Here is a 14,327-nt window from a genome sequence, read left to right as displayed (position 1 = left end):
CCCTCCATCCCTCTCCCTCCATCCATCGTTCATCTCAGACGCTAACCACACCACCTTAGAGCCACACCCACTATTTAGCTGAAATAACGCCCATTTTCATCAAGTGGGAGGGGTTAAAAGAAGGGCGGGGTCTGGGGCCCCCCATCCTAAAACTTCACCAGCCGCCACTGTTGTAATTGAATGTTCTCTACAGTGATGTCATTTTCTGTAAAATACAATGCAATATAACTTGTGTAACAATCCTATACACAATTATTTTTTTTATTTGCTACATCCCCCCCACACACACACTGGAGTTTAGAGGACAGGAAGTTCGTTTGGGACTACAGTACACCCCTCTTCCTCCGTAACATGAGGGGGAGGTGTTCTGTAGTCCTAACACACTTCCTGTCCTCGGAACATAAAGTATAACGAGCGTTGTCACAAAAGGAACAGGTAGTGCTACGAGCAAGATCACCAGGTGAAAATAAAGGGATAATGCCTGAAAAATTCAATATATTACACTTCTGTTTTTGGGTTAAGAAACAAGTTTGTATACTTTTAGTTTAAATAAACCAATGATAGATTACAGCCTATCCCATAGGTTTCCGTTATGGACTGGCTTTATTAAGCTTAAGCCATAAATTACACTACTGTGGTTACATATAACAAGTCGTCAAACAGACCTGAATTGAGAGACATGATATGAGAATAAGCAATCTACTGTTTGCATCAAACTAGACAAATTAGCCCTGCCTAGAAAAGTGTCAGTACCTAAGTACTGGAGTCATTTGGTCTCAATTACCAATCTAATTGAGTTTCCAAGGAAAGTAGGAAGCCAGCTGTGGTTCTTGGAAAGTTGCTCCAATTTTTCATACCAACGCATTGATCCATCTAACAAAAACTTACATTTTTGGCTGCGTTCTGCTTTGGCCTGCTTTCATATTGCTTGACATTTTGAAAAATGTTTCTAAGGGAAAAAGCCATTACAAGCTGTGATACTTAAAATAATGCTCTAAATCAGGAGTCTTAAACTCACGGCCCTCCAGCTGTTGATAAAATACAAGTCCCATGAAGCATTTACAGGCTGACAGTTACAAGCATGACTGCCACAGGCAGAGAGGCCAGTTTAAGACCATTGCGCTAAATGCAAAAAAATTGCAATTTCTGCGTTTATACATGAGTGAACACTGCCATCTATGGATCAAAATGCAAACTTATATTTTCTTATTGCATTTTTTCTTATATTGAAAGACAAGTTGCTGTCTGGGCATTTCTTGTGAGCACCTGCACTAAAAATGGGAACTAGCGTCATATCCTTGTGATATGCTGATGTGGGACAAGTATGTAAGATGGGATGGTTTTAATTTAACCACTCAAGGCATGGAAGGATTTGCCCCCTTAATTAACCAGGCCATTTTTTGCAATATGGCACTGCATCGCTTTAATTGACAATTGCACACTCGTGCGACGTTGTACCCAAACAAAATATAAATCCTTTTTTCCCGACAGATAGATCTTTCTTTTGGTGGTATTTGATCACCTGTGCAGCTTTTATTTTTTGCGCTATAAACAAAAATAGAGCGACATTTTTGAAAAAACATTTTTTTTACTTTTTCTATAATATCCCCAAAAAATTTTAAACTAATTTCTTCATCCGGTTAGGCCAGGGGTGCCGAACCAGTGGCCTGTGCAGCCCTCTGATTCTGTGGGATGGCAGATTGGCAAGCCCAGATCATGGGTTGCAGACCCACCATCCCAGAGCATCTGTGTTAATGAAGCTGGCAAAGCAAGCAGCTGTGGAGCAGAGCTGTATAAGCTGATGCTTCCTGTATAGCACGGTCTCCTGCCACAGGCGGAGTGATACCAAATGCACTCTGCTTGGGACAGCAACAGCAGGCAATACCTGAATGGAAGACTATTATTAAAGGTCAGTTGATTACTAAAATTGCAGTGTATATATGGGCATACCTGCACAGTGGTTACTGGGCTGCTTTGAAACTGATCCGCAGGTTCAATGCACCTTCAGGTTACCTGCACAGAGGCATAGACTTCTGTTATTACCTGCGGGTTTGGTGAGCTTTCAGAACGTGCACCACACCTGCAGGATATAATAGAAGTCTATGGCAAGTGTAGCTAACCCACAGGAAAGACACAGGTGCACTGCGCTGCATTAGGGCCAGTTCCCAATGCTGCGATGCGGGAAAGCTGTGAATCTACTGCATATTCCCGCATCGCATGTCTCCCTGCGGCAGTTCACACAGCCCTATGCGAACTGCTGGGAGTGTCAGTTAAAGTTAATGACACCCCCAATTCAGTTCCCATATCGCAGTGCAATCTACAAACTTGGACAGGAATCGGATCGCATGGTGTGAACACCCATGCGATCCGATTCTGCTGTGGACTAAAAAAAGGGTCCTGCACGAGTTTGCTCCAAATGTGATGCGAATTCAGCCATACTATCTGTATGGCTGAAATTGCATCGCACAGAGTTCGCATGTGATTTGCACTGCAGTGTGGTGCGAATCTCATCTGATCTCAGACATCACAGCAGTGAGTATCCTGCCTAAGTGTGAAAGGCCCCTTTCGCACATTCGGTCCAACTCAATCGGACCCTCCATTCACGTCTATGAAATGGCAGATGTAAACAGATTTGTGTCCTTTTACACCTGCCTAACTCCAATCTGATTTGCAAAAAAAATAAAAAAAAACAGAAGGGGATCAATCCCCTTCCAACAGGGCGGATCAGAGGACCCATAGAGTAGAGTGGGCTGTGTCCGTGTCCGCTCTGCACAGACCTGTCATCCGCCTGCTCTGCTCATTGTGGCCCGTGACCGGTTACCAAGTCGCTTAAGTGGCCCTCGCTCTTCAAAAGGTTTGGCACCCCTGGTTTAGGCCAATGTGTATTTTTAGCAGAACTGCGACATTGCAGCGCACAGATTGGACACTTTTTTGGGACCATTGAAATTTATACAGCGATCAGAGCTAAAAATAGCCAATGATTACTGTAGAAATGTCACTGGCATGGAAGGGGTTAACACTATGGGGCGCTCAAGGGGTTAAGTGTTCCCTAGGGAGGTGTTTCTAACTGTGGTGGGGGGAGCGTACCAACTGGAGGAGGAGAGAGGTCACTGTTCCTGATCACTAGGAACAGCAGATCTCTCTCTACTCCCCTGTCAGAATGGAGATTTGTTAGTTTACATACACAGATCCCCATTCTGGCTCTCTGTGTTCTGTGGCCACGCGCATCAGCGTCACGCAGCAGGTGCACCCACTATCGCTCCTAAAGTGGCTGACTTGCACCTACGCCAATTTGCACAGCTGTGCCAACCTACCACAGTATAATGACGGCGGCTGGTCGGAAAGAGGTGAAAAAGCATTCATATTATAGGATACATTGTTACTATGTGTTTCAGTGCACAATAGCAAGATGTTGGAATGCCATTAAGAATCATTGGCACTGCCACACACCATGCATGGATTTTTGTGCAGGACCGCATGTTACTTTTTGTTTTATGTTTCCGCCATTGCATACATGTGAACCAAGCCTATTGCTAGCCATACGTGCTCACATTTTTTTATATGGTTAGTTCTTCTAAATAATCGAATATCTGAAATGATTTTTACTTTCAACACAAATCGTAAACTAGCCTTCATCATACTGATTGCTTTCAATATTAAAACACGGGGAAAATATGGGCACAAATTGAGCAACACCAAGCCAAAATACCGCTAAAGAATGCACTATGGTGCGGTGACTCCTTACCCTCAGAAGTGAAATCATACCCTTTGATAGGGAACACCCTGCGACAATATTCACATGCTACCGTACAAGCCTCACTAATGACTAAGACATCACCACTCACTCCGATTATCGATAACCTCAGGTTCCCTCCAGGTCTTTCATCCACACAATTCCTATCACTGAGAAACAGAGTGCGTTATCGCCTCCAAGTTTGTGACAGGAGACAAATGGCCTATGATCTCGGAATTGATGGACACCGCAGGCCCTTTCCAGCTCACGTTCACAGTTAGATCATTTTCTTCAGACTGTCCCAAACCCCCAAGATTACACCAGACCATTGACCAGAGATAAAACGGCTCCCGCACGTCTTCTCCAAAATGCATTCCCTTCTAAATACCCCCCCTCCCCCCGACAACAACCATGCCTGCCTTGCATTACAAAATGGGAATCGGAACCGTACTTTCACTACATGTCAAAAATAGAATATGATCGGTTTCTCTCTCAAGTCCTCTCTTTGCACTAAAATGCAAAAGACCAATTATAAAATCCTGACAAGGTGGTACTTAACACCTAGTCACCTGCATACGATCTTCCCTGACACTTCTGAACAGTGTTGGCGTTGCAATGAGGACAGGGGAACAATGCTGCACATATTCTAGACATGCCCTAGACTAACAGCTTCCTGGACAACGATTCGCACCATTTCCCAAAAATGTACGGAATTCCAGATCCCGAATGACCCGCCATTTTTTCTACTACACTTATCAACTCTCTCTCCCAAAGTCTATAAGAAATCTATACTACGTCATCTGATAAATGCAGCAAAATCATGCATTCCTTTACTCTGGAAACAGCAGAACCCACTGTCAGTAGCACTTTGGCTGCGGAAGGTGGAAGATATCTTAAAAATTGAGGATTTGATATTATCGGCACAAGACAGACATGACACTTTCAAGAACACCTGGGACCTATGGAACATGTTTATACTCTCGGAACAGGGTAAGGCCCTCTACGAGAGTAAATGAGAATTGGATAACAGATTAGAGATTAAGACTGACCAAAGCCAGAAAAATAAACTCAGTCAAACCTTACCTCTTTCTCTCTTTTCTATCTTTCTCTTTACTTACTATAACTTGTCCATAATTGTTCAGAAATTAGAATATGGGCTTCCCGTGAATTTCTAGATGCACATGTGTATATACCTAACAATACAGTATTAGAGCCATGTAGTTGCAGGAAGACGGTAAACGATATTTAGGCAACCGCCAATATGAACACTGACTGTACTGATATATGTTATTTACTGTACCATGATATAAAGGAGGCTGCGACCTCCGCTGTTGATGACTCCTACTGTAACCTGTGGGCCTTGCCCTATTTTTTTGAAACTGAAATACTTATATTTGAAAAAAAAAAAAAAAACGGGAAAAAAGGAAAGGAAGAATGTCATCATTTTAGAATGGATACCTACACCATCAGATTTGATCCTAAAAAAATGTACGTAGTTACATAGTAACTATGCAAAATTTGTCAACAAGCAATGAAAATGTATTGATAATTGCTAGATTAATTCCGATGATCAGTATTTCATCAGATCGTTGTGTAACTAGCTATAAAAAAAAATTTGATTTTTTTCGTTGTTCGGTAAATATCCAGTTCTGTTTACCTGCTGTAAAGACCTCATTTACACTTGCACTGTCAAACCTGTGTTTACATACATTTATAGGACATTTTTAAATGCCTAAAAATGCTTGTAATTATATTTCAATTATGGCATTCTCACTGTGACATTCACCTGCATTTAGGTGGTCAGTTTAGCTGCATTCAGAGAAAATAGAACTGTGAACCCAGAATGTGATTAGACACACCAATGCAAGCAAATGACAATTAGCACTGACCCCCGAAGGAGCTGCTGGTTTTATTTGGGCTTACCGTTACCTCCTTGTTTGCTTCTCCGTCTTGGGGTTCCCGTGGTAGATGGCCCAAAGAATGTGTTAACTGACACTGAATCTTCTTTTGGGTTATTTATTTAGAACAGAAACAGAGTCTTTCAATAAAGGGTAGAGGGTTAGGAGTGAGTTCAGGTACTTGGATTGCAATAATGGAAGTCTTTATAGAAAATCCAGAGAATAGACACCGTTTCACAACTGGATTTACCAACCCCCCGGATAGACCTCCTCTCACTAGGCCTAGCAGCCGGTAGGGTGCTCGACAAAGTCTCTGCCACAGACTTGTGAGGTACACTTGAGCCTTACTGTGGGGCATAGATAAATTGAAAGAGCTAACATACGGTACCAGGTTCTCTCAGCCAATCCGGCGATACCGTATACGCGCTGTTCCAAGTCACGTCCTTCAACTAAGCCTCCAGGCTCCTTCAGCGAAGCCAGCCTTGTGCACGGCCTTCTCCTGAAGAGTCCCCCCTGGGGTTCTTCAGTTGCTGGGCATCTCTCTTCAGATGATACAGCCCCGGACCACCCTTGGATCAGTAGGCCCCAAAATCCGCTCGGTCCCTGCAGTTGCGTTGCCTCGGACTAGCTGGCCCAAGACTTAGGATGAATGGTTCCTCAGCCCAGGCCAGGAGGGCCATGGGATTGGGTCAGGAGCACCACCAGAACCGAACAGACAGAAAATCAAAAATGGAACCCCGAAGCACGTGGCGTCAGTACCTTAAATACCACCCCCCAGAATGCACAGCAGGAAGACACTCCCACTGGGCTGGTTCCGAGAGAATAATGGCATTCAGTGCACTCAGCTAGACAGTGTTTCTACTCTTGCCGGCGGTGATGGCGACACCTGCGGTCAAGGAGAACTCCATGCAACCCAGCTAGACTGGTACCGAAACCAGAAATTTAGAGAAATAGTCCCAAAACCCAACTGTGGTTTCAGGTAAATTAACTTTTCAAAAAACCATAGCGCCTGCTCGTCAGGAGCCAGCACTACACAAGTAAATGTGTGTAAACAGCAAGAAAAATGTATCTGTTTTTTACTTACAGGACCACTCATCCTTGAGGGACACCTACTAGCATACATATGTAGGCATAGGACACACCCCCTTAACCACTTAAGGACCGCCGTATTGCCAATGTACGTCATTACAATGGCACAGGCAGGCACAAGCACGTACATGTACGTGCCTGCCTTCCAGCGGGTGGGGGGTCCAATCGGTGATCCGTGATGAGGGGATGGCCGTTGGTTTCTGGCCATCCCCTCTCGATCGCTCCTGGCCAATGAGAACCTTCCTCCCACTGCGTATACACAGGAAGGAGGAAGTGATGTCATTCTCCTCAGGGCGGTCTTTTTGACCGGACTACGAGGAGAAGACAAAAAGTAAGTGTGCACCAACACTACACTGACATGTAAGTACACACGGGCACACAAACCCCCCCGATCCCCCCCCCCTGCCCCCCCCAGTCACAGTGTCACTGATTGCAGTGATCATTTATTTACTGATCACTGCATTCAGTGTCAGTTGTAAAAGTAAAAACTGTCAGGGCAGTTAGTGTTAGGTCCAGGGTAGCCCCCTATCACCCCCCAATAAAGGTTTAACCCCCTGATTGCCCCTAGAGTTAACCCTTTTACCCCCTTTTGCCAGTGTCACTAAGCGATCATTTTTCTGATCGCTGCATTAGTGTCGCTATTGTCGCTAGGTAGCTAGTTATTTTTTTAGGTTCACCGCCAGGTTTTTATAGCGCTAGGTACCCCGATATACTACCCAATAATGGTTTTAACCCCTGATTGCCCCTAGAGTTAACCCTTTCACCCCCTTTTGCCAGTGTCACTAAGCGATCATTTTTCTGATCGCTGCATTAGTGTCGCTATTGTCGCTAGGTAGCTAGTTATTTTTTTAGGTTCACCGCCAGGTTTTTATAGCGCTAGGTACCCCAATATACTACCCAATAATGGTTTTAACCCCCTGATTGCCCCTAGTTAACCCTTTCACCCCCTTTTGCCAGTGTCACTAAGCGATCATTTTTCTGATCGCTGCATTAGTGTCGTTATTGTCGCTAGGTAGCTAGTTATTTTTTTAGGTTCACCGCCAGGTTTTTATAGCGCTAGGTACCCCCATATACTACCCAATAATGGTTTTAACCCCCTGATTGCCCCTAGTTAACCCTTTCACCAGCGATCACAGTATAAGTGTCACTGGTGACGCTGGTTAGCCAGTTAGTTATTTAGGTTCCCAGTCAGGTTTTTATATAGCGCCAGGGACCCCCATATACTACCTAATAAAAATTTGAACCCCCTGATTGCCCCTAGTTAACCCTTTCACCAGTGATTACCGTATAAGTGTTACGGGTGACTCTGGTTACCCACCATTTATTACCCAATAAAGGTTTAACCCCCTGATCACCCGGCGGGTGATATCAATTAGGTTTTAGGGTCAGGGTCTGCGTCGCCCCAGGCAGCGCTAGGTTAGTGCCAGTACCGCTAACACCCACACGCAAAGCATAAACCTCCCGTAGTGGTATAGAATCTGAACAGATCAATATCTGCTCTGATCAGATCTATACTAGCGTCCCCAGCAGTTTAGGGTTCCAAAAAAACGCATTGTTAGCGGGATCAGCCCAGATACCTGCTGGCACCTGCGTTTTGCCCCTCCGCCCAGCCCACCCAAGTGCAGTATAGATCGATCTCTGTCACTTACAAAACACTAAACACATAACTGCAGCGATCGCAGAGTCAGGCCTGATCCCTGCGATCGCTAAGTTTTTTTTGGTAGCATTTTATATTTAAATCCGGAAGGCAGTGCTTGGTTTTTGGGGTCCCGTACGTGGCTAGGCTCCCAAAAAGTCCCCCACATGTGGTATCCCCATACTCGGGAGAAGCAGCAGAATTTATTTTGGGGTGTAATTTGACTTATGCTTTTTAAATTCCTGCAACTTGTGGCAAAATATAAAATATTTCATGGACTCAACATGCCTCTCAGTAAATAGCTTGGGGTGTCTACTTTCCAAAATGGGGTAATTTGAGGGGGTTTTGTGCTATTTTGGCATTTTATGGCCTTCGAAACTGTGATAGGAGTGAAATCAAAAATTTGCACCCTTAGAAATCCTGAAGGCAGTGATTGGTTTTCGGGGTGCCGTACGCAGATAGACTCCCAAAAAGTCCCACATATGTGGTATCCCCGTACTCAGGAGAAGCAGCAGAATATATTTTGGGGTGCAATTCCACATATACCTATGGCATGTGTGAGCAATATATCATTTAGTGACAACTTTTTGTAAACTTTTTTTTTTTTTGTGTCATTATTCAATCACTTGGGACAAAAAAAAAATATTCAATGGGCTCAATATGCCTCTCCACAACTTCCTTGGGGTGTCTACTTTCCAAAATGGGGTCATTTGGGGGGGTTTGTACTGCCCTGCCATTTTAGCACCTCAAGAAATTAGATAGGCAGTCGTAAATTAAAAGCTGTGTAAATTCCAGAAAATGTACTCTAGTTTGTAGACGCTATAACTTTTGCGCAAACCAATAAATATACACTTATTGACATTTTTTTTTACTAAAGACATGTGGCTGAATTAATTTTGCCCTAAATGTATGACTGAAATTGAGTTTATTTGATTTTTCTTATAACAAAAAGTAGAAAATATCATTTTTTCTCGAAATTTTTGGTCTTTTTCCATTTATATCGCAAAAAATAAAAATCGCAGAGGCAATCAAATACCATCAAAAGAAAGCTCTATTTGTGGGAAGAAAAGGACGCAAATTTTGTTTGGGTGCAATATTGCATGACCGCGCAATTACCAGTTAAAGCAGCGCAGTGCGAAATTGTAAAAATACCTCTGGTCCTTAGGGTGTTTATTGGTCCGGGGCTGAAGTGGTTAAAGGAGAATTAACCAAAAAAAAGGTTAATTAAATCTACAAGGGCTTTTTTTTACCACGACTATTCCTTTATATTGGCTTTTAAAATTTATAAATGCAGCAATTTAGAATTTGGATGAAAGATATTGCACTGGGAAACACTTTTTTAAAGATAAAAAGTGCATTTTATACACTACTATATGGATCAGACCAAAATGAGGCACAATGAGGAGGAAAGAGGGACAGAGGCACATTACTCCAAATCAGGGACAGTTGGGAGTACCAGTGTGAATGAAGCCTAAGTTGAGTTTTTCCCCTGTGATTCAGCTCACACATCCCTTCCCTGTTCATGGGGTGCTGTATGGAGTTTCAAAGCAATACAGTCCAAAAGTGTACATCTACCACTGGGTCGGACTATTCAAAAGCCTAGAATGCTGCATAAACATAGTACCATAAGTGCTAGTTCACACCAGATGCAGTTCCATGCGCTTTTTTTTCTGCACTAAAAATGCATGCATTGTTTTCCATGTATTTCAATGGCTCTGGTTCACACCAGTGAAGTTAGTTTCTGGTCATTTTCCAGTGCAGAAAAAAAAGTAGAGCGTACCGTATTTTTTTCTGCACAGAACTTTACTAGAACCTAGCAAATTGTATCAAAAACGCACTGGAACTGCGTATGGTGTCAACGGTAAGCAAAAACTGATCCGGAAAATATAAGTGCATTTTTCTGGTGTGAACTGGCCCTAAAATTACCCTGTAGAATTTGTGTCCTTGCAGTTTCTGTGCTCTAAACTGACATCGCAAACAATGTTTGCTAACTTCTCAGCTAACTTCTATGAGCTACAAAACAACTCCCATCTATCTCTCTTCTATCTAGCAATTATTGTGTAATTATCTCATTGCCAGATTTATGACCTGCAGTGGAGGAAGTATACAGCCTTATGCAAATAATGACTTTCAGAAAAGTACACACATTTTACAAAAAAAACTACTAGGTCTGCATTAGCATTGGCAGATGTTATCATGCACATGGAGGTGTCTGTTATAGCATTAACATTGTCTCACTAAGGCCAGATTCAAACTGTTGTGGTGCCTTAATGCACATGTGTTAATGTGCACATAATTAAGGCAGACCATTCATTTATAAGGCTGGGTTTACACTGGTGTGAAACGACACTCGTCCTACTTTGGATCCGTCTTTGCCCTGCGACTTGAAGTCAGAGACGCGTCCGACTTGGATCCCCGCCAATACCAGGCACTGTTTTTGGTATGAATCTTGAGGGGGAACTCCATGGTGGATGCTTTGGGGAGGGGAGGGCCCCCCCCACCCCAAAGCACCTTGTCCTCATGTTGAGGAGGACAAGGGCCTCTTCCCGACAACCCTGGCTGTTCGTTGTTGGGGTCTGCGGGTGGGGGCTTATTGGAATTCGGGAGCCCCCTTTAATAAAGGGGGCCCCCAGATCCGGCTCCCCACCCTATGTGAACGAGTATGGAGTACATCGTACCCCTACCCATTCACCTGGGGGGAAAATAGTGTCAATAAAAAAACACACTAGACCAGTTTTTAAAGTCATTTATTAGGCTGCTCCAGGTGTCTATTCCGACTTTTACACTTTCTCCGGCCTCTTCTCTGCTCTCTCCGGCTTCTTCTCCCATCTCCGGTTCTTCTCCTGCTTTCCGGTGTCTTCTGCCGGGCTCCTCCGCTATTGTCTATTTTGCCCGTTCTTTTGCTAGCGTTGGCCCAGTCTCCTCCATTCTCTTCTTCCCTCCGGTCTTCCCCCGCTGTAATGACGGGTGCACAACGACTTATATAGGCATGGGGCGTGGTCAGCGGGAGATGTCATCCGGTGACCACGCCCCTTATTACGTCCCCACCCGGGGCATGCTGGGGCGGTGACGTCATAAGGGGCGGGGTCGCCGGATGACTTCGCCCGTGACCACGCCTCATGCCTATATAAGTCGTTGCGCACACGGCATTCCGGCGGGAGACAGCACTGTGTCAACATCGGAAGAAGACCGGAGGGAAGAAGACGATGGAGAAGACCGGGCCAATGCTAGCAAAAGAGCAGAAGATAGCAGAGGAGCCCGGCAGAAGACACTGGGAGAAGAGGCTGGAGAAAGAGGAGAAGTCGGAAGAGACCCCCAAGTCGGAAGAGACCTCCGGAGCCGCCTTAATAAATTACTTTAAAAACCTGTCTAGTGTGTTTTTTTTTTTATCGACAATTTTTCCCCCAGGTGAATGGGTAGAGGTACGATGTACCCCATACTCATTCACATAGGGTGGGGATCTGGGGGCCCCCTTATTAAAGGGGACTCCCGGATTCCAATAAGCCCCTGCCTGCAGACCCTGACAACCAATGTCCAGGTTTGTCGGGAAGAGGCCCTTGTCCTCATCAACATGGGGACAAGGTGCGGCCGCAGTGTGCTCCGCTGCCCCAAAGCACCCAACCCCCCATGTTGAGGGCATGCAGCCTGGTACGGATCAGGAGGGGGGGAGCGCTCTCTCGTCCCCACCCCCTTTCCTGACCAGCTGGGCTGTGTGCTCGGATAAGTGTCTGGTATGGATTTTGGGGGGACCCAAATGCAGTTTGTCCGGCGTAGTGGTTCCCCTTAAAATCTATATCAGACTGAAGGGCCTGGTATGCCCTTGGAGGAGGAACCCATGCCATTTTTTTATTTAAAATTTGGCGTGGTATTCCCCCTCAAGATCATCAGAGCACAAGTTGCATGCCAAAGTTGGATCAGGCAAGACGGCGATCTGACTTTGATCCGACTTCAGTGATATGCAATGGATTGAAGTAAGATCAAAGTCGGACCAAAGTAGTGCAGGGAGCATTTTCAAAGTTGGACCGACTTGTGTCGCGCCAGTTAAGACGGCTCCTATAGGGAAACATTGAATTTTTCCACCAGTGTAATCCCGGCCTCATAGACAGTTAATACACTACAACACAGGTCATAATGCACCTGCACCATTTTTTTTCCAATTTAGGCCTTGTTCACACCTATGCATTTTAGTGCTTTTTCAGTTTTGTAGAAACACACTAAAGTCCATGTAAAATGGTTTCCTTTGGATGTAGTTCACATCTGTGCATTTTATGGAAAGGGCCAGGGACTTTTTTCTGGTTTTTGGTTTTATGGATCGAAAGCATGTATTGAAAAACACAAAATGTGCCTGCAATATGCAAACTACAACCTGTATAGGTGTGAATCAGGCCTAAGAGTGCCCCAATGCACAGTATTCACGTCTGCACACTGTGGTGCACTGTTTATGTGCACTGGTGTGTAATTTAAATTAAATGGCCACACACGATGGTCTTCTGCATCCAATGTTGTGTGAACAAGATGTTACCTGCATTCGATGTTTATTAGGAACTGACCTGCAATGTATAAAAAAAGCTCTGTGATCGGCGAGCCAAAGTAAATGAAAGTCCATATCCTGGCCACAAGTTCACTTTAAAGTTAACCTGTCAAAACAGAAATATAGCGTTTATAACTGCTGACTGCCTGAAAAAATCTAACTGTCTGACTCTTACACTGGCCCATTAGCTTTAATAGGTTCTGCACCACTGAGCAGGAGCAACTATACGAATCTAAAATAATCAGAAGGTGTAATATTCATTGTATGCCAAGTTATTTTTTTCTTTCAATAGTTCTTAATAGTTCTTAAAGCGGAACTCTACCTAGAACAACTTGATAAAAAAATGTTCTTTAGCAAGAAATATACATTCCTCAATAATAATTATGCTATCAAAATTAGTGTGTGCTATAAATTTCCTCCAGGATTGCTCCCATTTATTCTTGCTGGAGGCTGCCATTTTTTCTGAAGGCCAGAGCCCCCAAGCAGCAGTAAATCTTTAGGCTGTTAGCCTCTACAAATTAGGCAGCGCCTAAAAATGGAGAGCAAACGCATTGGGCTGCTGGAGGAGAGGGTGGCCCTGTACGCAGATGACATGCTACTCTTCCTGAATGATGCTGGTCCTGCACTGAGGGGAGTGTTGGATGTGCTGGATACCTATGCTGGGGTCACCGGTCTCAGGGTGAATTGGTCCAAGTCTCTTCTGTTTCCGATTGATCAGGAGGCAAGAGCCACATCGCTCTCGGACAACCCCCTTGTCTGGGTTGACTCCTTTAAGTATTTGGGGGTTCAGGTATCACACTCGGCATCAGATTACCTCACACTAAATCTTACCACGGTGGTTTTGGATGTCCAGTCTAAGCTTAAATAGTGGGGCAACCTGCGCACTGTCGCTCTGGGGGCGTGTAAATCTCCTTAAAATTAAGATCATTCCCAGACTTGCTTACCTTTTTCGTCACTCCCCACAGTGGTTGCCTAAGTTGTTTTTCAAAAAATGGAACCAGATTTTTTTCCTCCTTTATTTGGGGCCCCTCGACACCCAGATACTGCCTGACCACTTTGATGAGACCACGGGCACAGGGTGGTATGGCTTTTCCAGACTGCTACAAATACTACCTATCCACGCAGCTGGTTACAGTGGCCTGGTGGCTGCAACCGGACCAAAAAAACTCCTCCACTGTTCTGGAGGCTACTGTTGTGGGTTCGCTGGAGGCCCTCCAGCTTCTCATCTATCGAGGCCCTCGGCCCCATAATATTTAACGCCCTCCATGATCGCCACACTGCGAGCATGGCGGGCGGGACTGGCCCTGGAGAGACGCGGGCGCACTGATATATCCCCAAATGCCCCACTGTGGCTGAATCCTGGCCTACCTCACCTTTACAAGATCCCTGACCCATACGCATGGACTAGGCACGGGATTAAGCTTATGTCGCATGTTGTGG

The sequence above is a fragment of the Lithobates pipiens genome, unplaced genomic scaffold (genome assembly GCF_037356315.1).
Source record: "Lithobates pipiens isolate NorthernLeopardFrog02 unplaced genomic scaffold, aLitPip1_a1.2 Scaffold_25, whole genome shotgun sequence".
Classification (NCBI taxonomy): Eukaryota; Metazoa; Chordata; class Amphibia; order Anura; family Ranidae; genus Lithobates; species Lithobates pipiens.
Note: the sequence above shows the minus strand (reverse complement) of the source record.